The sequence below is a fragment of the Cornus florida genome, unplaced genomic scaffold (assembly GCF_030987335.1).
Source record: "Cornus florida cultivar Cherokee Brave unplaced genomic scaffold, ASM3098733v1 CherokeeBrave_3.0.0_Hap2_Chr03, whole genome shotgun sequence".
NCBI classification, from domain to species: domain Eukaryota; kingdom Viridiplantae; phylum Streptophyta; class Magnoliopsida; order Cornales; family Cornaceae; genus Cornus; species Cornus florida.
In genome coordinates this window covers 79,149,818-79,172,792 of record NW_026775573.1, presented here as the reverse complement: position 1 = coordinate 79,172,792, position 22,975 = coordinate 79,149,818, and the positions used below count along the sequence as shown (strand labels likewise).

The 22,975-nt window shown below is 30.7% G+C and overlaps 1 long non-coding RNA gene across 1 annotated transcript; it reads right to left on the bottom strand.

The window, feature by feature from the left end:
- Nucleotides 1–18,516: 18,516 nt before the first annotated feature.
- On the bottom strand, nt 18,517–19,993 carry LOC132298844 (uncharacterized). Its single transcript, XR_009479974.1, has 3 exons — nt 19,681–19,993; nt 19,139–19,206; nt 18,517–18,740 (listed from the first exon to the last, which is right to left on the bottom strand). It is a non-coding gene; the product is annotated as an uncharacterized LOC132298844 (long non-coding RNA).
- Nucleotides 19,994–22,975: the final 2,982 nt, after the last annotated feature.

Sequence of the window (22,975 nt, the reverse complement as noted above, 5' to 3'; positions counted from 1 at the left end):
AGGAGATCTTCATCTACAAGGAGCAGCCATGGAGTTAGCCTTTGAGGGTTGGATCATCACTACCATGAGTGGCTAGACATCTTCTTAGGGCTAGAGTTAGCCCTAAGCATGCTTTCTATACTCTAATCTTGTGTATTATTGAGGGATTAGTGTTGTATGATACATCTTGATATTCATGTATATATAAATCTTGATTATTTCATGGTTTGTATGGTTTAATGCTTCCAATTGACTATTCTATTCTACCCATATGTCTATGTATGCTAGAGTAGGATGTTCATGTGCTTATCTCTAGATTTAGTGTTTTTGATGCATGTCTATGTGTATTGATGCTATAGATCTAGAGATTATCAAGATGATATGCTTAATGAATGCTATTTTGGTTCATTTGATGGTTTATGCCTATTCTTGATGGTTTGTGCCTCTCCCCTAGTCTAGATAGCTTTATTTTCATGCTAGTAGTGTAGATTTAGTGTAGTGGTAGTATAATGTTAGATGGGAGGACAATCTACTCTTGATGTTTGATGTTCCATGCTTGTGAGTCCAAATGGCATATTCCTCTAATATTGTGTTGCATGTGGATTGTGAGCTTAATGAAGGATTAATGACTTGTTTTGATCTATTGTGCTATCCCATGTTGTCTAGACAATATATGCTCTATTGCTTAGATATATTGTGCTCTTCACATGATGTTTAGACAATACTTGCTTGATTTGTCATCCTTGCCAATTGAATCAACCTAATGCACACACACCCTTATCATATTGCAACACATCCATTACCCTCAATTGATCACTTGTTAGTAGTATAGAAAAGTATTACTTGGTGGTGATCTCTACACCCCAAGACCTCTCTCTCTCTTGTTTACCTCATATTATTTTATTTAGTTAAATTCAATTTAGCTTAATCAACCAACCAACCAATTGTGTGATCACTCGACCTACTAACCCTAATTACCATAGTTCACAATTTGATACACCATCAAATCCCTTGGGACGATCCCTACTCGCCCTATCTATATTTTATATAGAGAAAGGTAGTAGTGACTTTTTATAAATGTAAAACTTGGCCACCTCCTAAACACACACAACTCTCAAGCTTTGTTGGCTGTGGCGACTCCATCAAGGAAACCGACAACATACCACTAGACCTTTGTAATGTATAAAGACTGAATCTTTGAAAGAAAATGAGTATTTTGAGTTTAACTTATTCGAGTTACCTATGAAGTCGCGAAGAGTGTTTTAATGACTGAAGATTGAATCTTTGAATGAAAATACCACAATAGAGGAACCTAATTAATTAGTAGACCTTTTTAGTATATAAAGATTGAATCTTTGAAAGAAAATGAGATTTTTGAGTTAAACTTATTCGAGTTCTCTGTAACGTCCCGAAGAGTGTTTTAATGAGTAAAGATTGAATCTTCGAATGAAATTACCTCAATCAAGGTACCTATTCTGTCACTAAACCTTTTTAATGTATAAAAATTGTATCTTTGAAAGAAAATGAAAGTTTTGAGTTAAACTTATTCATATTCCCTGTAACGTCCCAAAGCGTATTTTAATGAGTAAATATTGAATCTTTGAATGTAATTACCTCAATCAGGGTAGCTACTATGTCAATAGACCTTTTTAATGTATAAAGATTGAATCTTTGAAAGAAATGAGAGTTGTGAGTTTAACTTATTTGAGTTACCTATGAAGTCGTGAAGAGTGTTTTAAAGACTAAAGATTGAATCTTTGAATAAAAACACCTCAATAAAGGTACCTATTATGTTACTAGACCTTTTTAATGCCTAAAGATTGAATCTTTCGAATAAAATGATTGTTCTGAGTTTAACTTATTCGATTTACCTATGAAATCGTGAACAGTGTTTTAAAGACTAAATATTGAATCTTTGAATAAAAATACCTTAATAAAGGTACCTATTATGTTACTAGACCTTTTTACAGTATAAAGATTGAATCTTGGAAAGAAAATGACTGTTTTGAGTTAAACCTATTCGAGTTCCCTATGATATCCCGAAGAGTATTTCAATGAGTACAGATTAAATCTTTGAATAAAATTACCTGAATCAAGAGACTTATTTTGTCCCACGACCTTTTATATATAAAGATTGAATCTTTAAAAAGAAATGAGCGTTATGAGTTAAACCTATCCGAGTTCCCTATGACGTCCCGAATAGTGTTTTAATGCGTAAAGATTGCATCTTTGTATGAAATTACCTCAATAGAGGTACTTGTTATGTCACTAGACCTTTTTAATGCATAAAGGTTTAATCTTTAAAAGAAAATGAGAGTTTTTAGTTTAACATATTCGAGTTCCCTGTGACGTCCCGAAGAGTGTTTTAAAGAGTAAATATTGAATTTTTGAATGAAATTACCTCAATCAAGGTACCTATTATGTCACTAGACCTTTTTAATGTCTAAAGATTGAATATTTGTAAAGAAATACGAGTTTTGAGTTAAAGTTATTTGAGTTCCCTTTGACGTCACGAAGCTTGTTTTAATGAGTAAAGATTGAATCTTTGAACGAAATTATCTCAATCAATGTACCTATTGTGTTAGTAGACCTTTTTAATGTATATAGATACAACCTTTGAAAAAAAATGAGAGTATTGAGTTTAACTTATTCGAGTTACCTATGAAGTGGCGAAGAGTGTTTTAATGACTAAAGATTGAAACTTGAAATGAAAATTCCTCAATAAAGGAACCTATTATGTTACTAGATCTTTTTGACGTATAAAGATTGAATCTTTGAAAGAAAATTAGAGTTTTTAGTTAAGCTTATTCGAGTTCCTTTTGACATCCCGAAGAGTGTTTTAATGAATAAAGATTGAATCTTTGAATTAAATTACCTCAATCAAGGTACCTATTATGTCACTAAAACTTTTTATTGTAAAAAGATTGAATCTTTGAAAAGAAATGAGAGTTTTGAGTTAAAGTTATTTGAGTTCCCTTTGAAGTCACGAAAAGTGTTTTAATGAGTAAAGATTGAATCTTTGATTGAAATTATCTCAATCAAGGTACTTATTATGTCACTAGACTTTTTTAATGTAAAAAGATTGAATCTTTGAAGAAATTGCGAGTTTTGAGTTTAACTTATTCGAGTTACCTATGAAAATCCCGAAGAGTATTTTAATGACTAAAGATTCAATATTGGAATGAAAATTCCTCAATAAAGGAACCTATTATGTACTAGACCGTTTTAATGTATAAAGATTGAAGCTTTGAAAGAAAATTAGAGTTTTGAGTTAAACATATTTGACTTCCCTGAGATGTCCCGAAGACTGTTTTAATGACGAAAGTTAGAATCTTTGAATGAAATTACCTCAATCAGGGTACCTATTATGTCAAAAGACCATTTTAATGTATAAAGATTGAATGTTTGAAAAGAAATGAGAGTTTTGAGTTAAAGTTATTCGAGTTCCCTTTGACGTCATGTAGAGTTTTTTACTAATGAAGATTGAATTTTTCAACGAAAATACCTCAATCTAGGTACCTATTCTACCACTAGACCTTTGTAATGTATAAAGATTGAATCTCTGAAAGAAAATGAGAGTTTTAAGTTGAACTTATTCGAGTTCCCTATGACGTCCCGAATAGTGTTTTAATGAGTAAAGATTGAATCTTTGAATGAAATTACCTCAATAGAGGTACGTATTATGCTAGTACAACCATTTAAAGTATAAAGATTGAATCTTTGATAGAAAATGAGTGTTTTGAGTTAAACTTATTCGAGTTCCCTGTGACGTCTCGAAGAGTTTATTAAAGAGTAAATATTGAATCTTTAAATGAAATTACCTCAATTATTGTACCTATTACGTCACTAGACCTTTTAGTGTATAAAGATAGAATATTTGAAAAGAAATAGGAGTTTTGAGTTAAAGTTATTCGAGTTCTCTTTGACGTCATGAAGAGTGTTTTAATGAGTAAAGATTGAATCTTTGAACGAAATTATCTCAATTAAGGTACCTATTATGTCACTAGACCTTTTTAATATATAAAGATTGAATCGTTGAAAGAAAATGAGAGTATTGAGTTTAACTTATTCGAGTTACCTATGAAATCCTGAAGAGTATTTTAATCAGTAAAGATTGAATATTGGAATGAAAATTCCTCAATAAAGGAACCTATTATGTACTAGACCGATTTAATGTATAAAGATTGAAGCTTTGAAAGAAAATTAGAGTTTTGAGTTAAACATATTTGACTTCCCTGAGACGTCCCAGGACTGTTTTAATGAGGAAAGATAGAATCTTTGAATAAAATTCCCTCAATCAGGGTACCTATTATGTCACAAGATCATTTTAATGTATAAAGATTGAATGTTTGAAAAGAAATGAGAGTTTTGAGTTAAAGTTATTCGAGCTCCCTTTGACGTCACGCATAGTGTTTTACTGAGTGAAGATTGAATCATTGAATGAAATTATCTCAATCAAGGAACCTATTATGTAATTGGACCTTTTCAATGTATAAAAATTGATTCTTTGGAAGAAAATGTGTGTTTTGAGTTCAACTTATTCGAGTTACCTAAGAAGTCATGAATACTGTTTTAATCACTGAAGATTGAATCTTTAAATGAACATGAGAGTTTTGAGTTACGTTACTAGACGTTTTTAATGTATAAAGATTGAATCTTGGAAAGAAAATCAGAGTTTTGAGTTAAACTTATTCAAGTTCCGTGTGTCGTCCGAAAAAGTGTTTTAATGATTAAAGATTGAATCTTCGAATGAAATTACCTCAATAGAGGTACTGATTATGTCACTAGACCTTTTTAATGTATAAAGATTGAGTCTTTGAAAAGAAATGAGAGTTTGGAGTTAAAGTTATTCGAGTTCCCTTTGACGTCATGAAGAGTGTTTTATTGTGTAAAGATTGAATTTTCAAATGAAATTACCTCAATCATGGTACCTATTATTTCACTAGACCTTTTTAATGTATTAAGATTGAATCTTAGAAAAGAAATGAGAGCTTGGAGTTAAAGTTATTCGAGTTCCCTTTAAAGTCACGAAGAGGGTTTTAATGAGAAATGATTGAATTTTTGAGTGAAATTATCTTAATCAAGGTAGCTATTATGTTACTAGACCTTTCTAATGTATAAAGATTGAATCTTTGAAAGAAAATGAGAATTTTGAGTTTAACTTATTCGAGTTGCGTATGAAGTCGCGAAGAGTGTTTTAATGACTGAAGATTGAATCTTTGAATGAAAATATCTCAATAAAGGTACCTATTTTGTTACTAGACCTTTTTAATGTATAAAGATTGAATCTTTGAAAGAAATGAGAGTTTTGAGTTAAACTTGATCAAGTTCCATGTGACGTACTGAAGAGTGTTTTATTGAGTATAGATTGAATCATTGTATTAAAATTACCTCAATCAAAGTACCTTTTATGTCAGTAAACTTCTTTAATGTATAAAGATTGAATCTTAGAAAAGAAATGAGAGTTTTAAGTTAAAGTTATTCGAGTTCCCTTTGACGTCACGAGGAGTGTTTTAATGAGTAAAGATTGAATCTTTGAATGAAAATACCTCAATCAAGGTACCTATTCTACCACTAGACCTTTGTAATGTATAAAGATTGAATCTTTGAAAGAAAATGACTGTTTTGAGTTTAACTTATTCGAGTTACCTATGAAGTTGCGAAGAGTGTTTTAATGACTGAAGATTGAATCTTTGAAAGAAAATACCACAATAAAGGTACCTAATTAATTACTAGACCTTTTTAATGCACAAAGATTGAATCTTTGAAAGAAAATGAGATTTTTGAGTTAAACTTATTCGAGTTCCCTGTAACGTCCCAAAGAGTGTTTTAAAGAGTAAAGATTGAATTTTTGAATGAAATTACCTCAATCAAGGTAGCTATTACATCACTAGACCTTTTTAATTTATAAAGATTGAGGTTTTGAAAAGAAATGAGTGTTTCGAGTTAAAGTTACTCAAGTTCCATTTGACGTCGCGAAGAGTGTTTTAATGAGTAAAGATTGAATCTTTGAATGAAATTACCTCAATCAAGGCACCTATTCTGTCACTAAACCTTTTTAATGTATAAAGATTGTATCTTTGAAAGAAAATGAAAGTTTTGAGTTAAACTTATTCATGTTCCCTATAATGTCCCAAAGAGTGTTTTAATAAGTAAATATTGAATCTTTGAATGTAATTACCTCAATCAATGTAGCTATTATGTCACTAGACCTTTTTAATGTATAAAGATTGAATCTTTGAAACAAAATGAGAGTTTTGAGTTTAACTTATTCGATTTACCTATCAAGTCGCGAAGAGTGTTTTAAAGACGAAAGATTGAATCTTTGAATAAAAACACCTCAATAATGGTACATATTATGTTACTAGACCTTTTTAATGTATAAAGATTTAATCTTTGAAAGAAAATGAGAGTTTTGAGTAAAACATATTCGAGTTCCCTGTAACATCCCAAAGAGTGTTTTAAAGAGTAAATATTGAATCTTTGAATGAAATTACCTCAATCAAGGTACCTATTGTGTCACTCGACCTTTTTAATGTATAAAGATTAAATATTTGTAAAGAAATATGAGTTTTGAGTTAAAGTTATTTGAGTTCCGCTTGACGAAACGAAGCGTGTTTTAATGAGTAAAGATTGAATCTTTGAACAAAATTTTCTTAATCAATGTGCCTATTGTGTCAGTAGACCTTTTTAATGTATAAAGATGGAATCTTTGACAAAAAATGAGAGTATTGAGTTTAACCTATGAAGTTACGAAGAGTGTTTTAATGACTAAAGATTGAATCTTCAATTGAAAATTCCTCAATAAAGGAACCTATTATGTTTCTAGATCTTTTTGAGGTATAAATATTGAATCTTTGAAAGAAAATTAGAGTTTTGAGTTAAACTTATTCGAGTTTTTTTGACATCCTGAAGAGTGATTTAAAGAATAAACTTATTCTGTTTTAATGACTGAAGATTGAATCTTTAATTGAAAATGAGAGTTTTGAGTTATGTTCCTAGACGTTTTTATTGTATAAATGTTAAATCTTGGAAAGAAAATGAGAGTTTTGAGTTAAACTTATTCGAGTTCCGTGCTACGTCCGGTAAAGTGTTTTCATGAGTAAAGATTGAATCTTTGAATGAAATTACCTCAATAGAGGTACTGATTATGTCACTAGACCTTTTTAAAGTATAAAGATTGAGTCTTTGAAAAGAAATGAGAGTTTGGAGTTAAAGTTATTCGAGTTCCCTTTGACATCACGAAGAGTGTTTTATTGAGTAAAGATTGAATTTTTGAATGAAATTACCTCAATCAAGGTACCTTTTATGTCACTAGACCTTTTTAATGTATTAAGATTGAATCATAGAAAAGAAATGAGAGTTTGGAGTTAAAGTTATCCGAGTTCCCTTTGAAGTCACGAAGAGGGTTTTAATGAGAAAAGATTGAATTTTTGAGTGAAATTATCTTAATCAAGGTAGCTATTATGCTAATAGACCTTTCTAGTGTATAAAGATTGAATCTATGAAAGAAAATGAGAGTTTTGAGTTTAACTTATTCGAATTGCCTATGATGTCGCGAAGAGTGTTTTAATGACTGAAGATTGAATTTTTGAATGAAAATACCACAATAATGGTACCTATTTTGTTACTAGACCTTTTTAATGTATAAAGATTGAATCTTTGAAAAAAATGAGAGTTTTGAGTTAAACTTGATCGAGTTCCCTATAACGTACTAAAGAGTGTTTTATTGAGTAAAGACTGAATCATTGTATAAAATTACCTCAATCAAGGTATCTATTATGTCGCTACACCTCTTTAATGTATAAAGATTGAATCTTTGAAAAGAAATGAGAGTTTTGAGTTAAAGTTATTCGAGTTCCCTTTGACGTCACGAAGAGTATTTTAATGAGTAAAGATTGAATCTTTGAATGAAATTACCTCAATCAAGGTACCTATTCTACCACTAGACCTTTGTAATGTATAAAGATTGAATATTTGAAAGAAAATGAGTGTTTTGAGTTTAACTTATTCGAGTTACTTATGAAGTCGCGAAGTGTGTTTTAATGACTGAAGATTGAATCTTTAAATGAAAATACCAGAATAAAGGTACCTAATTAATTACTAGACCTTTTTAATGTATAAAGATTGAATGTTTGAAAGAAAATGAGATTTTTGTGTTAAACTTATTTGAGTTCCCCGTAAAGTCCCGAAGAGTGTTTTAATGAGTAAAGATTGAATCTTTGAATGAAATTACCTCAATCAAGGTAGCTATTACATCACTAGACCTTTTTAATTTATAAAGATTGAGGTTTTAAAAAGAAATGAGTGTTTCGAGTTAAAGTTGCTCAAGTTCCCTTTGACGTCACGAAGAGTGTTTTAATGAGTAAACATTGAATCTTTGAATGAAATTACCTCAATCATGGTACTTATTCTGTCACAAAACCTTTTTAATGTATAAAGATTGTATCTTTGAAAGAAAATGAAAGTTTTGAGTTAAACTTATTCATGTTCCCTTTAACGTCGCAAAGAGTGTTTTAATGAGTAAATATTGAATCTTTGAACGTAATTACCTCAATCAAGGTAGCTATTATGTCACTAGACCTTTTTAATGCATAAAGATTGAATCTTTGAAAGAAAATGAGAGTTTTAAGTTTAACTTATTCGAGTTACCTATGAAGTCGCGAAGAGTGTTTTAAAGACTAAAGATTGAATCTTTGAATGAAAACACCTTAATAAAGGTAACTATTTTGTTACTAGACCTTTTTAATGTCTAAAGATTGAATCATTGGAATAAAATGATTGTCCTGAGTTTAACTTATTCGATTTATCTATGAAGTCGTGAACAGTGTTTTAGTGACTAAATACTGAATATTTGAATGAAAATACCTTAATAAAGGTACCTATTATGTTACTAGACCTTTTTTACTGTATAAAGATTGAATCTTGGAAAGAAAATGACAGTTTTGAGTTAAACTTATTCGAGTTCCCTATGACATCCCGAAGAGTATTTCAATGAGTAAAGATTGAATCCTGAATGAAATTACCTAAATCAAGGGACTTATTTTGTCCCAGGACCTTTTATATATAAAGATTGAATCTTTAAGAAGAAATGAGCGTTATGAGCTAAACCTATCCGAGTTCCCTATCACATCCCGAATAGTGTTTTAATGCGTAAAGATTGAATCTTTGTATGAAATTACCTCAATAGAGGTACTTATTATGTCACTAGACCTTTTTAATGTATAAAGGTTTAATCTTTGAAAGAAAATGAGAGTTTTGAGTTAAACATATTCGAGTTCCCTGTGACGTCCCAAAGAGTGTTTTAAAGAGTAAATATTGAATCTTTTTCATGAAATTACCTCAATCAAGGTACCAATTATGTCACTAGACCTTTTTAATTTATAAAGATTGAATATTTGTAAAGAAATACGAGTTTTGAGTTAAAGTTATTTGAGTCCCTTTGACGTCACGAAGCGTGTTTTAATGAGTAAGGATTGAATCTTTGAACGGTACCTATTCTACCACTAGACCTTTGTAATGTATAAAGATTGAATCTTTGAAAGAAAATGAGTGTTTTGAGTATAACTTATTCGAGTTACCTATGAAGTCGCGAAGAGTGTTTTAATAACTGAAGATTGAATCTTTAAATGAAAATACCACAATAAAGGTACCTAATTAATTAGTAAACCTTTTTAATGTATAAAGATTGAATCTTTGAAAGAAAATGAGATTTTTTAGTTAAATTTATTCGAGTTCTCTGGAACGTCCCGAAGAGTGTTTTAATGAGTAAAGATTGAATCTTTGAATGAAATTACCTCAATCAAGGTAGCTATTACATCACTAGACCTTTTTAATTTATAAAGATGGAGGTTTTGAGAACAAATGAGTGTTTCGAGTTAAAGTTACTCAAGTTCCCTTTGACGTCACGAAGTGTGTATTAATGAGTAAAGATTGAATCTTTGAATGAAATTACCTCAATCAAGGTACCTATTCTGTCACTAGACCTTTTTAATGTATAAAGATTGTATCTTTGAAAGAAAATGAAAGTTATGAGTTAAACTTATTCATGTTCCCTGAAACATCCCAAAGAGTGTTTTAATGAGTAAATATTGAATCTTTTAATGTAATTACCTCAATCAAGGTAGCTATTATGTCACTAGACCTTTTTAGTGTACAAAGATTGAATCTTTAAAAGAAAATGAGAGTTTTGAGTTTAACTTATTCGAGTTACCTATGAAGTCGCGAAGTGTATTTTAAGGACTAAAGATTGAGTCTTTGAATGAAAACACCTCAATAAAGGTACCTATTATGTTACTAGACCTTCTTAATGTCTAAAGATTGAATCTTTCGAAGAAAATGATTGTTCTGAGTTTAACTTATTCGATTTACCTATGAAGTCGGAAACAGTGTTTTAATGACTAAATATTGAATCTTTGAATGAAAATGACTGTTTTGAGTTAAACTTATTCAGGTTCCCTATGACATCCCGAAGAGTATTTAAATGAGTAAAGATTGAATCTTTGAATGAAATTACCTGAATCAATGGACTTATTTTGTCCCAAGACCTTTTTTATATAAAGATTGAATCTTTAAAAAGAAATGAGCGTTATGAGTTAAACCTATCCGAGTTCCCTATGACGTCCCGAATAGTGTTTTAATGCGTAAAGATTGAATCTTTGTATGAAATTATCTCAATAGAGGTACTTATTATGTCACTAGACCTTTTTAATGTATAAGGGTTTAATCTTTGAAAGAAAATGAGAGTTTTGAGTTAAGCATATTCGAGTTTCCTGTGACGTCCCGAAGAGTGTTTTAAAGAGTAAATATTGAATCTTTGAATGAAATTACCTCAATCAAGGTACCTATTATGTCACTCGACCTTTTTAATGCATGAAGATTGAATATTTGTAAAGAAATATGAGTTTTGCGTTAAAGTTATTTGAGTTCCCCTTGCGTCACGAAACGTGTTTTAATGAGTTAAGATTGAATCTTTGAACGAAATTATCTCAATCAATGTACCTATTATGCCAGTAGAACTTTTTAATGTATAAAGATGGAACCTTTGAAAAAAATGAGAGTATTGAGTTTAACTTATTCGAGTTAACTATGAAGTTGCGAAGAGTGTTTTAATGACTAAAGATTGAATTTTCAAATGAAAATTTCTAAATAAAGAAACCTATTATGTTACTAGATCTTTTTGATGTATAAAGATTGAATATTTGAAAGAAAATTAAAGTTTTGAGTTAAACTTATTCGAGTTCGTTTTGACATCCCGAAGAGTGATTTAATGTATAAAGATTGAATCTTTGAATGAAATTACCTAAATCAAGGTACCTATTATGTCACTAGAACTTTTTATTGTATAAAGATTGAATCTGTGAAAAGAAATGAGAGTTTTGAGTTAAAGTTATTCGAGTTCTCTTTGAAGTCACGAAGAGTGTTTTAATGAGTAAAGATTGAATCTTCGATTGAAATTATCTCAATCGAGGTACTTATTATGTCACTAGACCTTTTTAATGTAAAAAGATTGAATCTTTGAAAAAATACGGGTTTTGAGTTTAACTTATTCGAGTTACCTAAGAAATCGCGAAGAGTATTTTAATGACTAAAAATTGAATCTTTGAATAAAAATACCTTAGTTAAGTTACTTATTATGTTACTAGACCTTTTTAATGTATAAAGATTGAATCTTTGAAATAAAATGAGAGTTTTGAGTTGAACTTATTCGAGTTCCCTATGACGTCCCGTAGAGTATTTTAATGAGTAAAGATTGAACCTTTGAAAGAAATTACCTCAATAGAGGTACTTATTATGCCCGTACAACCATTTAAAGTATAAAGATTGAATCTTTGAAAGAAAATGAGTGTTTTGAGTAAAACTTATTCGAGTTCCCTGGGACGTCTCGAAGAGTTTATTAAAGAGTAAATATTGAATGTTTAAATGAAATTACCTTAATTACCTCAATTAAGGTACCTATTATGTCAGTAGACCTTGTTAGTGTATAAAGATAGAATATTTGAAAAGAAATAGGAGTTTTGAGTTAAAGTTATTCGAGCTCTCTTTGACGTCACGAAGAGTGTTTTAATGAGTAAAGATTGAATCTTTGAACGAAATTATCTCAATCAATGTACCTATTATGTCACTAGACCTTTTTAATATATAAAGATTTAATTTTTGAAAGAAAATGAGAGTATTGAGTTTAACTTATTCGAGTTACCTATGAAATCCCGAAGAGTATTTTAACGACTAAAGATTGAATATTTGATTAAAAATTCCTCAGTAAAGGAACCTATTATGTACTAGACCGTTTTAATGTATAAAGATTAAAGCTTTGAAAGAAAATTAGAGTTTTGAGTTAAACATAATTGAGTTCTCTAAGACGTCCCGAAGACTGTTTTAATGATGAAAGATAGAATCTTTGAATGAAATTACCTCAATCAGGGTACCTATTATGTCACAAGATCATTTTAATGTATAAAGATTGAATGTTTGAAAAGAAATGAGAGTTTTGAGTTAAAGTTATTCGAGTTACCTTTGACGTCACGAAGAATTTTTTACTGAGTGAAGATTGAATCTTTGAATGAAATTATCTCAATCAAGGAACCTATTATGTCATTAGACCTTTTTAATGCATAAAAATTGAATCTTTGGAAGAAAATGAGTGTTTTGAGTTCAACTTATTCGAGTTACCTAAGAAATTGCGAAGAGTGTTTTAATGACTAAAGATTGAATCTTTGAATGAAAATACCTTAATAAAGTTACCTATTATGTTACTAGACCATTTTAATGTATAAAGATTGAATCTTTGAAAGAAAATGAGAGTTTTGAGTTGAACTTATTCGAGTTCCCTGTGATGTCTCGAAGAGTGTTTTAATGAGTAAAGATTGAATCTTTGAATGAAATTACCTCAATAGAGGTACTTATTATGCCAGTACAACCATTTAAAGTATAAACATTGAATCTTTGAAAGAAAAATGGGTATTTTGAGTTAAACTTATTCGAGTTCCCTGTGACGCCTCGAAGAGTTTATTAAAGAGTAAATATTGAATCTTTAAATGAAATTACCCCAATTAAGATACCTATTATGTCACTAGACTTTTTAGTGTATAAAGATAGAATATTTGAAAAGAAATAGGAGTTTTGAGTTAAAGTTATTCGAGTTCTCTTTGATGTCACGAAGAGTGTTTTAATGAGTAAAGATTGAATCTTTGAACGAAATTATCTCAATCAAGGTACCTATTATGTCACTAGACCTTTTTAATATATAAAGATTGAATCTTTGAAAGAAAATGAAAGTATTGAGTTTAACTTATTCGAGTTACCTATGAAATCCCGAAGAGTATTTTAATGAGTAAAGATTGAATATTGGAATGAAAATTCCTCAATAAAGGAACCTATTATGTACTAGACCGTTTTAATGTATAAAGATTGAAGCGTTGAAAGAAAATTAGAGTTTTGTGTTAAACAAATTTGACTTCCCTGAGACGTCCCGTAGACTGTTTTAATGAGGAAAGATAGAATCTTTGAATGAAATTACCTCAATCAGGGTACCTATTATGTCACAAGATCATTTTAATGTATAAAGATTGAATGTTTGAAAAGAAATGAGAGTTTTGAGTTAAAGTTATTCAAGTTCCCTTTGACGTCACGCAGAGTGTTTTACTGAGTGAAGATTGAATCTTTGAATGAAATTATCTCAATCAATGAACCTATTATGTAATTAGAACTTTTCAATGTATAAAAATTGAATCTTTGGAAGAAAATGAGTGTTTTGAGTTCAACTTATTCGAGTTACCTAAGAAGTCACGAATACTGTTTTAATCACTGAAGATTGAATCTTTAAATGAAAATGAGAGTTTTGAGTTATGTTACTAGACGTTTTTAATGTATAAAGATTGAATCTTGGAAAGAAAATGAGAGTTTTGAGTAACAATTATTCAAGTTCCGTGTGACGTCCGGAAAAGTGTTTTAATGGCTGAAGATTGAATCTTTGAATGAAAATACCTCAATAAAGGTACCTATTTTGTTACTAGACCTTTTTAATGTATAAAGATTGAATCTTTGAAAAAAGTGAGAGTTTTGAGTTCAACTTGATCGAGTTCCCTGTGACGTATTGAAGAGTGTTTTATTGAGTAAAGATTGAATCATTGTATGAAATTACCTCAATCAAGGTACCTATTACGCCACTAGACCTCTTGATTGTATAAAGATTGAATCTTTGGAAAGAAACGAGTGTTTTAAGTTAAAGTTATTCGAGTTCCCTTTGACGTCACGAGGAGTGTTTTAATGACTAAAGATTGAATCTTTGAATGAAAATACCTCAGTCAAGGTACCTATTCTACCACTAGGCCGTTGTAATGTATAAAGATTGAATCTCTGAAAGGAAATGAGTGTTTTGAGTGTAACTTATTCGAGTTACCTATGAAGTCGCGAAGAGTGTTTTAATGACTGAAGATAGAATCTTTGAATGAAAATACCACAATAAAGGTACCTAATTAATTAGTAGACCTTTTTCATGTATAAAGATTGAATCTTTGAAAGAAAATGAGAGTTTTCAGTTTAACTTATTCGATTTACCTATGAAGTGGCGAAGAGTGTTTTAAAGACTAAAGATTGAATCTTTGAATGAAAATACCTCAATAAAGATACCTATTATGTTACTAGACCTTTTTAATGTCTAAAGATTGAATATTTGGAATAAAATGATTGTTTTGAGTTTGACTTATTCGATTTACCTATGAAGTCGTGAACCGTGTTTTAATGACTAAATATTGAATCTTAGAATGAAAATACCTTAATAAAGGTACCTATTATGTTACTAGACCTTTTTACTGTATAAAGATTGAATCTTGGAAAGAAAATAACTGTTTAGAGTTAAACTTATTCGTGTTCCCTATGACATCCCGAAGAGTATTTCAATGAGTAAAGATTGAATCTTTGAATGAAATTACCTGAATCAAGGGAATTATTTTGTCCCAGGACCTTTTATATATAAAGATTGAATCTTTAAAAAGAAATAAGCGTTATGAGTTAAACCTATCCGAGTTCCCTATGACGTCCCAAATAGTGTTTTAATGCGTAAAGATTGAATCTTTGTATGAAATTACCTCAATAGAGGTACTTATTATGTCACTAGACCTTTTTAATGTATAAAGATTTAATCTTTGAAAGAAAATGAGAGTTTTGAGTTAAACATATTCGAGTTCCCTGTAACGTCCCGAAGAGTGTTTTAAAGAGTAAATATTGAATCTTTGAATGAAATTACCTCAATCAAGGTACCTATTATGTCACTCGACCTTTTTAATGTATAAAGATTGAATATTTGTAAAGAAATACGAGTTTTGAGTTAAAGTTATTTGAGTTCCGCTTGATATAACGAAGCGTGTTTTAAAAAGTAAAGATTGAATCTTTGAACGAAATTATCTCAATCAATGTACCTATTGTGTCAGTAGACCTTTTTAATGTATAAAGATGGAATCTTTGACAAAAAATGAGAGTATTGAGTTTAACTATTCGAGTTACTTATGAAGTTGCGAAGAGTATTTTAATGACTAAAGATTAAATCTTCAAATGAAAATTCCTCAAACAAGGAACGTATTATGCTACTAGATCTTTTTGATGTATAAATATTGAATCTTTGAAAGAAATAAGAGTTTTGAGTCAAACTTATTCGAGTTCTTTTTGGCATCTCGAAGAGTGATTTAATGAATAAAGATTGAGTTCCCTGAGACGTTCCGAAGACTGTTTTAATGATGAAGGATAAAATCTTTGAATGAAATTACCTCAACCAGGAGACCTATTATGTCACCAAATCATTTTAATGTATAAAGATTGAATGTTTAAAAAGAAATGAGAGTTTTGAGTTAAAGTTATTCGAGCTCCCATTGACGTCACGAAGAGTGTTTTACTGAGTGAAGATTGAATCTTTGAATGAAATTATCTCAACCAAGGAACCTATTTTGTCATTAGACATTTTTAATATATAAAAATTGAATCTTTAGAAGAAAATGATTGTTTTGAGTTCAACTTATTCGAGTTACCTAAGAAGCCGCGAATACTAATTTAATGACTGTAGATTGAATCTTTAAATGAAAATGAAAGTTTTGAGTTATGTTACTAGACACTTTTAATGTATAAAGATTGAATCTTGGAAAGAAAATGAGAGTTTTGAGTTAAACTTATTCGAGTTTCGTGTGACGTCCGGAAAAGTGTTTTAATGAGTAAAGATTGAATCTTTGAATGAAATTACCTTAATAGAGGACTGATTATGTCACTAGACCTTTTTAATGTATAAAGATTGAATCTTTGAAAAGAAATGGGAGTTTGGAGTTAAAGTTATTCGAGTTCCCTTTGACGTCACGAAGAGTGTTTTATTGAGTAAAGATTGAATTTTGGAATGAAATTACCTCAATCAAGGTACCTATTATGTTAGTAGACCTTTTTAATGTATTAAGATTGAATCTTAGAAAAGAAATGAGAGTTTGGAGTTAAAGTTATTCGAGTTCCCTTTGAAGTCACGAAGAGGGTTTTAATGAGAAAAGATGGAATTTTTGAGTGAAATTATCTTAATCAAGGTAGTTATTATGTTACTAGACCTTTCTAATGTATAAAGATTGAATCTTTAAAAGAAATGAGAGTTTTGAATTTAACTTATTCGAGTTACCTATGAAGTCGCGAAGAGTGTTTTAATGACAGAAGATTGAATCTTTGAATAAAAATACCTCAATAAAGGTACCTATTTTGTTATTAGACCTTTTTAATGTATAAAGATTGAATCTTTGACAAAAATGAGAGTTTTGAGTTAAACTTGATCGAGTTCCCTATGACGTACTGAAGAATGTTTTAATGAGTAAAGATTGAATCATTGTATGAAATTACCTCAATAAAAGTTCCTATTATGTCACTAGACCTCTTTAATGTATAAAGATTGAATGTTTGAAAAGAAATGAGAGTTTTGAGTTAAAGTTATTCGAGTTCCCTTTGACGTCACGAAGAGTGTTTTAATGAGTAAAGATAAAATCTTTGAATGAAATTACCTCAATTAAGGAACCTATTCTACCACTAGACCTTTGTAATGTATAAAGATTGAATCTTTGAAAGAAAATGAGTGTTTTGAGTTTAACTTATTCGAGTTACCTATGAAGTCGCGACGAGTGTTTTAATGACTAAAGATTGAATCTTTGAATGAAAATACCACAATAGAGGACCTATTTTGTTACTAGACCTTTTTAATGTATAAAGACTGAATCTTTGAAAGAAAATGATATTTTTGAGTTAAACTTATTCGAGTTCCCTGTAACGTCCCGAAGAGTGTTTTAATGAGTAAAGATTGAATCTTTGAATGAAATTACCTCAATCAAGGTAGCTATTACATCACTAGACCTTTTAAATTTATAACGATTGAGGTTTTGAAAGGAAATTAGTGTGTCAAGTTAAAGTTATTCAAGTTCCCTTTGACGTCACGAAGAGTGTTTTAATGAGTAAAGATTGAATCTTTGAATGAAATTAGCTCAATCAAGGTACCTATTCTGTCACTAAACCTTTTTAATGTATAAAGATTGAATCTTTGAAAGAACATGAGAGTTTTGAGTTCAACTTATTCGAGTTACATATGTAGTTGCGAAGAGTGTTTTAATGACTAAAGAATGAATCTTTGAATGAAATTATCTCAATAAAGGTACTTATTTTGTTAGTAGACATTTTTAATGTATAAAGATTGTATCTTTGAAAGAAAATGAAAGTTTTGAGTTAAACTTATTCATGTTACCTGTAACGTCCCAAAGAGTGTTTTAATGAGTAAATATTGAATCTTTGAATGTAATTACCTCAATCAAGGTACCTATTCTATCACTAAGCCATTTTAATGTATAAAGATTGAATCTTTGAAAGAACATGAGAGTTTTGAGTTCAACTTATTCGAGTTACCTATGAAGTTGCGAAGAGTGTTTTAAAGACTAAAGATTGAATCTTTGAATGAAAACACCTCAATAAAGGTACCAATTATGTTACTAGACCTTTTTAATGTCTAAAGATTGAATCTTTGGAATAAAGTGATTGTTCTGAGTTTAACTTATTCGATTTACGCATGAAGTCATGAACAGTGTTTTAATGACTAAATATTGAATCTTTGAATGAAAATACCTTAATAAAGGTACCTATTATGTTACTAGACCTTTTTACTGTATAAAGATTGAATCTTGGAAAGAAAATGACTCTTTTGAGTTAAACTTATTCGAGTTCCCTTTTACATCCCGACGAGTATTTCAATGAGTAAAGATTGAATCTTTGAATGAAATTACCTGAATTAAGGGACTTATTTTGTTCCAGGACCTTTTATATATAAAGATTGAATCTTTAAAAAGAAATGAGCGTTATGAGTTAAACCTATCCGAGTTCCCTATGACGTCCCGAATAGTGTTTTAATGCATAAAGATTGAATCTTTGTGTGAAATTACCTTAATAGAGGTACTTATTATGTCACACCCCAACGCCAATTTACACTATTTAATAAATTGAACAATTTGAAATGCATCTAACCATCTGCATTAACCTCATTCAACATGACATCATCATACATCAAAGTACATGCTTAACAATTTACAATTTAAAACAAAATATAGGCCTATTATGCAAGTTTAAAACAAACTAAATCGTTAACGACAAGTTACACCATTAAATTCTACTACAATATTTACATCTTAAACAAAAGACGGTCCATTGTTCCTTTCCCCATTCCCACTCAAGATTCTAGACCTGGCAGTAGCAACTCAACCAGATACCTGAAAAATATAAATGTAGACGGAATGAGCTTAAAGCCCAGTGAATGCAACACTACTACATCAGAGTAATATAAATAAATATTATCTGATGACTTCAATTAAACCTCATTAATATCTTACAGGCATTTAAATATAGTACTCTCCTTCTAGGCCAGAGTATGGACCTTATTTAAATATAGTACTCTCTTTCTTGGCCAGAGTATGGACCTTATTTAATGTAGTACTCTCTTTCCAGGCCAGAGTATGGACCTTATATAAGATATTACTCTCCTGCCAGGCCAGAGTATGGACCTTATATAATATAATCAAATTATATATATTCATCTTCAATTCACATAAACAGCTTCAATACTTCAATTTAATACATTCAAGTATAAATTTCCAATGAGTACACTCACCTTGTTTACTTCCCGAATTATTTACTTATCCCTTGGAAATGTCGAAGCTTCCGTCTCCTTATCTTCACCTGAATAAAATTGTAATTACATTATACCCATTTCTAAATGAAATTTAATCACAATTATTACTTCAATTATAAATCTCAAACTGAATATACAATCTACAATTCTAGTCACAAATCCTTTATATCAATTTTCAGCCTGACAATTCCCTTTACCACATCCACGATATTAATTCAAATAAAGCAGTCCTTGACTCAAGTATAAACACAAACTACCTTTAAATCAATTATATGGTATATAACTGAAAGAATTAATTGAATCACTTATTACTAATAAAATAATAACTTCCAACATAAAATTACTAATTCAAAATCCTTCTCCCATGATTGAATCCAGCAAGATTTATATCACTTTATAGAGATTAATACTCAATTAAAAGAGAAACAAACAAAAATAAATAAAATGTATCCAAACATCCCAATTCAAGTCTTAAGGAATTTAATTGAAAAACCTTCCAATATAAAATATCAACTCTCTACCTGTACCCAAAAATTTTCTTGTCTGAAACTTGCTTCCCTTTTCTTTATGGCCGTCCCCAAGCTGCTGATTGTTTCTTTTTCTTTCTTTCTTCTCTTTTCTTCTTCTTTGGGCGAAACCCCTTTTGTTCCTATCTCCTTTCTTTTTCTTTTCTTTTTTTTCTTTAAACACTCCCTTCCCACTTCGGTTCAACAGACTCCTTAAAGGCACTTTGTGACGTGTTGAGTGTATGGGCACTAATAGTTTGTGCTGGCAACACCCAAAAAAAAAATAAACTAATGGCTTCCTTTTCTTTTATTTTAATCAACCCACATAGATAAGTAGGTTGATTTCAACAGTCCAGCAGCAAACCTCCACGTGAAAATATATCAATACATGAATATTGACCATGTGCATGTGTGATTGAGTGAATAGTCTTGGATGTAGATGTAAACTTAGCAGCTAGAACACTTTTCTACTTAAGCTTTTACCCACGAAATACTTAAAGATATAAATAAATAGGCATGGTTCTCAATTAGCCCACCAATTAACCTTACTAACTTTAAAGCTTGTAAAGTAAGCTTTGAACTAATATAATTTTATCTATAAGAATGGGCTACCAGCATATATATATTCAGCACAAACATACCCATGACATCACACATGTACTTCAATATATACACCCTCTTTATTTATTATATATACATATATATATATATTTCTTTTCTTCCCATTAGCTGCGACCACTTCAAAAATTTGTATTTAATACCATACCCATGAATATATAAGAAATATGTGCAAACACTTCTAGATACTCCGTACCATGCATTTGTGAACAATTCTCATACTTGAAATGAATTGTTTATAAACATGAAATTTTTTATTTTGTTTTCCAACGCAATTAAATAAACGTATTTAAGCTTAAACACATATTAACAAGCTCATACTGATAATTAAAGAGTTAATAAACTTCTGGATATGACAATCTACCCCTCTTAAAATAAATTTCGTCCTCGAAATTAAAATGCATGAAATATACCGAACAAGTGAGGATATTGCATTCGCATAACTTCTTCACTTTCCTAAGTCGCTTCTTCAATTGTATGACCCCTCCACAATACCTTTACCAATGATATAGTTTTATTCCGTAGCACTTGCTCCCAGCGATTCAAAATCTGTACTGGTTCCTTTACATAAGTCAAATCTTTCTTCAACTTTATCGGTTCTGCAACTAAAACATGAGATGGATCCGATATATACTTTCGAAGCATAGACACATGGAAAATGTCATGCAATCTTGATAATTCTTTTGGTAATTGCAACCTATACGCCACTGCTCCTATTCGTTCCAGAATCTTGTAAGGTCCAATGTATCTGGGACTTAACTTACCTTTCTTTCCAAACCTCATAATACCTTTCCAAGGAGAAATACGAAGAAAAACAAAATCACCAACTTCAAATTCCAAATATCTTCTTTTTCGCACATCTACATAACTTTTCTGTCTATCCTGTGCCACTTTCATACGCTGCTGAATTATCTTCACTTTTTCTGTTGTAAGTTTAATCAATTCTGGACCCAATAACTTTCTTTCCCCCACTTCATCCCAACACAATGGAGTTTTACATTTTCTCCCATATAAAGCTTCATATAGTGCCATTCCAATAGTAGACTGATAACTATTATTATAGGCAAATTCATTCAACGGTAAATAATCATCCTAAATACCTTTGAAATCCAACACACAAGCTCTCAACATATCTTCCAAAATCTGAATAGTTCATTCTGACTGCCCATCTGTCTGCGGGTGAAAAGCTGTACTGAACTTCAAAGAAGTTTTCATGGCTTCATACAAACTATACCAAAATCTCGAAGTGAACTTCGGATCCCTGTCACAAACAATAGAAACTGGAGCCCCATGCAAACATATGATCACATTAACATACAAATGAGCATATTCCTTTATAGAATAAGTAATTTTCACCGCCAGAAAGTGAGCTGATTTCATCAATCTATCAACTATCACCCAAATAGAGTCATATCCCCGTTTTGATCTTGGAAGTGCCGTCACAAAATCCATGGTTACATGCTCCCATTTCCATTGTGGAAGTGGGAACGGCTGCAACAACCCCGCTGGTTTCTGATGCTCAGCTTTCACTCGTTGACATATCAAACAATTTGCTACATATTCTGTAATTTCACATTTCATATTGTTCCACCAATAGTATTCTTTCAAATCCCTGTACATTTTAGTTCTCCCCGGATGCATGGCATATATAGAACTGTGGGCTTCATCTAAAATATATTTCTTCAAGGAAACATCATTTGGAACACAAATTCGACTTTTAAAATACAAAATCCCATCATCCCTAACTGTAAATTCAGTTTGCATACCCTTTTGAGCTTCTTTTCTTTTCTTATCCAAGAATACATTATGAATTTGCAGCTCTTTAAGTCTATCGAGCAACAAAGGTCTTACCGTAACAAGTGCAAACAATGCTCCTTTGTTAGTAACTGTCAATTCAACTCCCATCAGTCTCAATTCCATAATATTTGCCACCCGTGCACACTGTACACAAGATAGTCTCCCTGAAGACTTCCTACTCAAGGCATCTACTACTACATTGGCTTTTCCAAGATGATGGTGGATATTACAATCATAATCTTTGATTAACTCCATCTAACGCCTCGGTCTCAAATTTAAGTCCTTCTGTGTAAACAATTACTTCAAACTCTGATGATCTGTAAATATTTCACAAATTTCACCATACAGATAATGCCTCCACAATTTTAAAGCAGAAATAATAGCAGCTAACTCCAAGTCATGTGTAGGATAATTCAATTCATGATTCTTCAATTGTCTAGAAGCATATGCAATTACTTTACCATTTTGCATCAAAACACATCCCAGAACCTGATGTGAAGCATCAGTGTAAATCACAAAACCTTCACCACCACACAGAATAGTTAACACTGGGGCTGACATTAACTTTTTCTTCAATTCTTCAAAATTTCTTTGTCATTCCTCACCTCACACAAACTTTACTTCTTTCCGGGTCAACTTTGTCAATGGCAATGCGATACTAGAAAACCCTTGGATGAACCTCCGGTAATAACCTGATAATCCCAGAAAACTTCTGACTTCTGTCACATTGGTAGGCCTTTCCCATTTCCCCACTGCTTTCACTTTTGATGGGTCAACATAAATACCATCCCCAGATACTACATGCCCCAAAAAGACAACTTTATCAAGCCAAAAGTCACATTTACTGAACTTAGCAAAGAGTTGTTTTTCCCATAACATCTGTAACACAATTCTT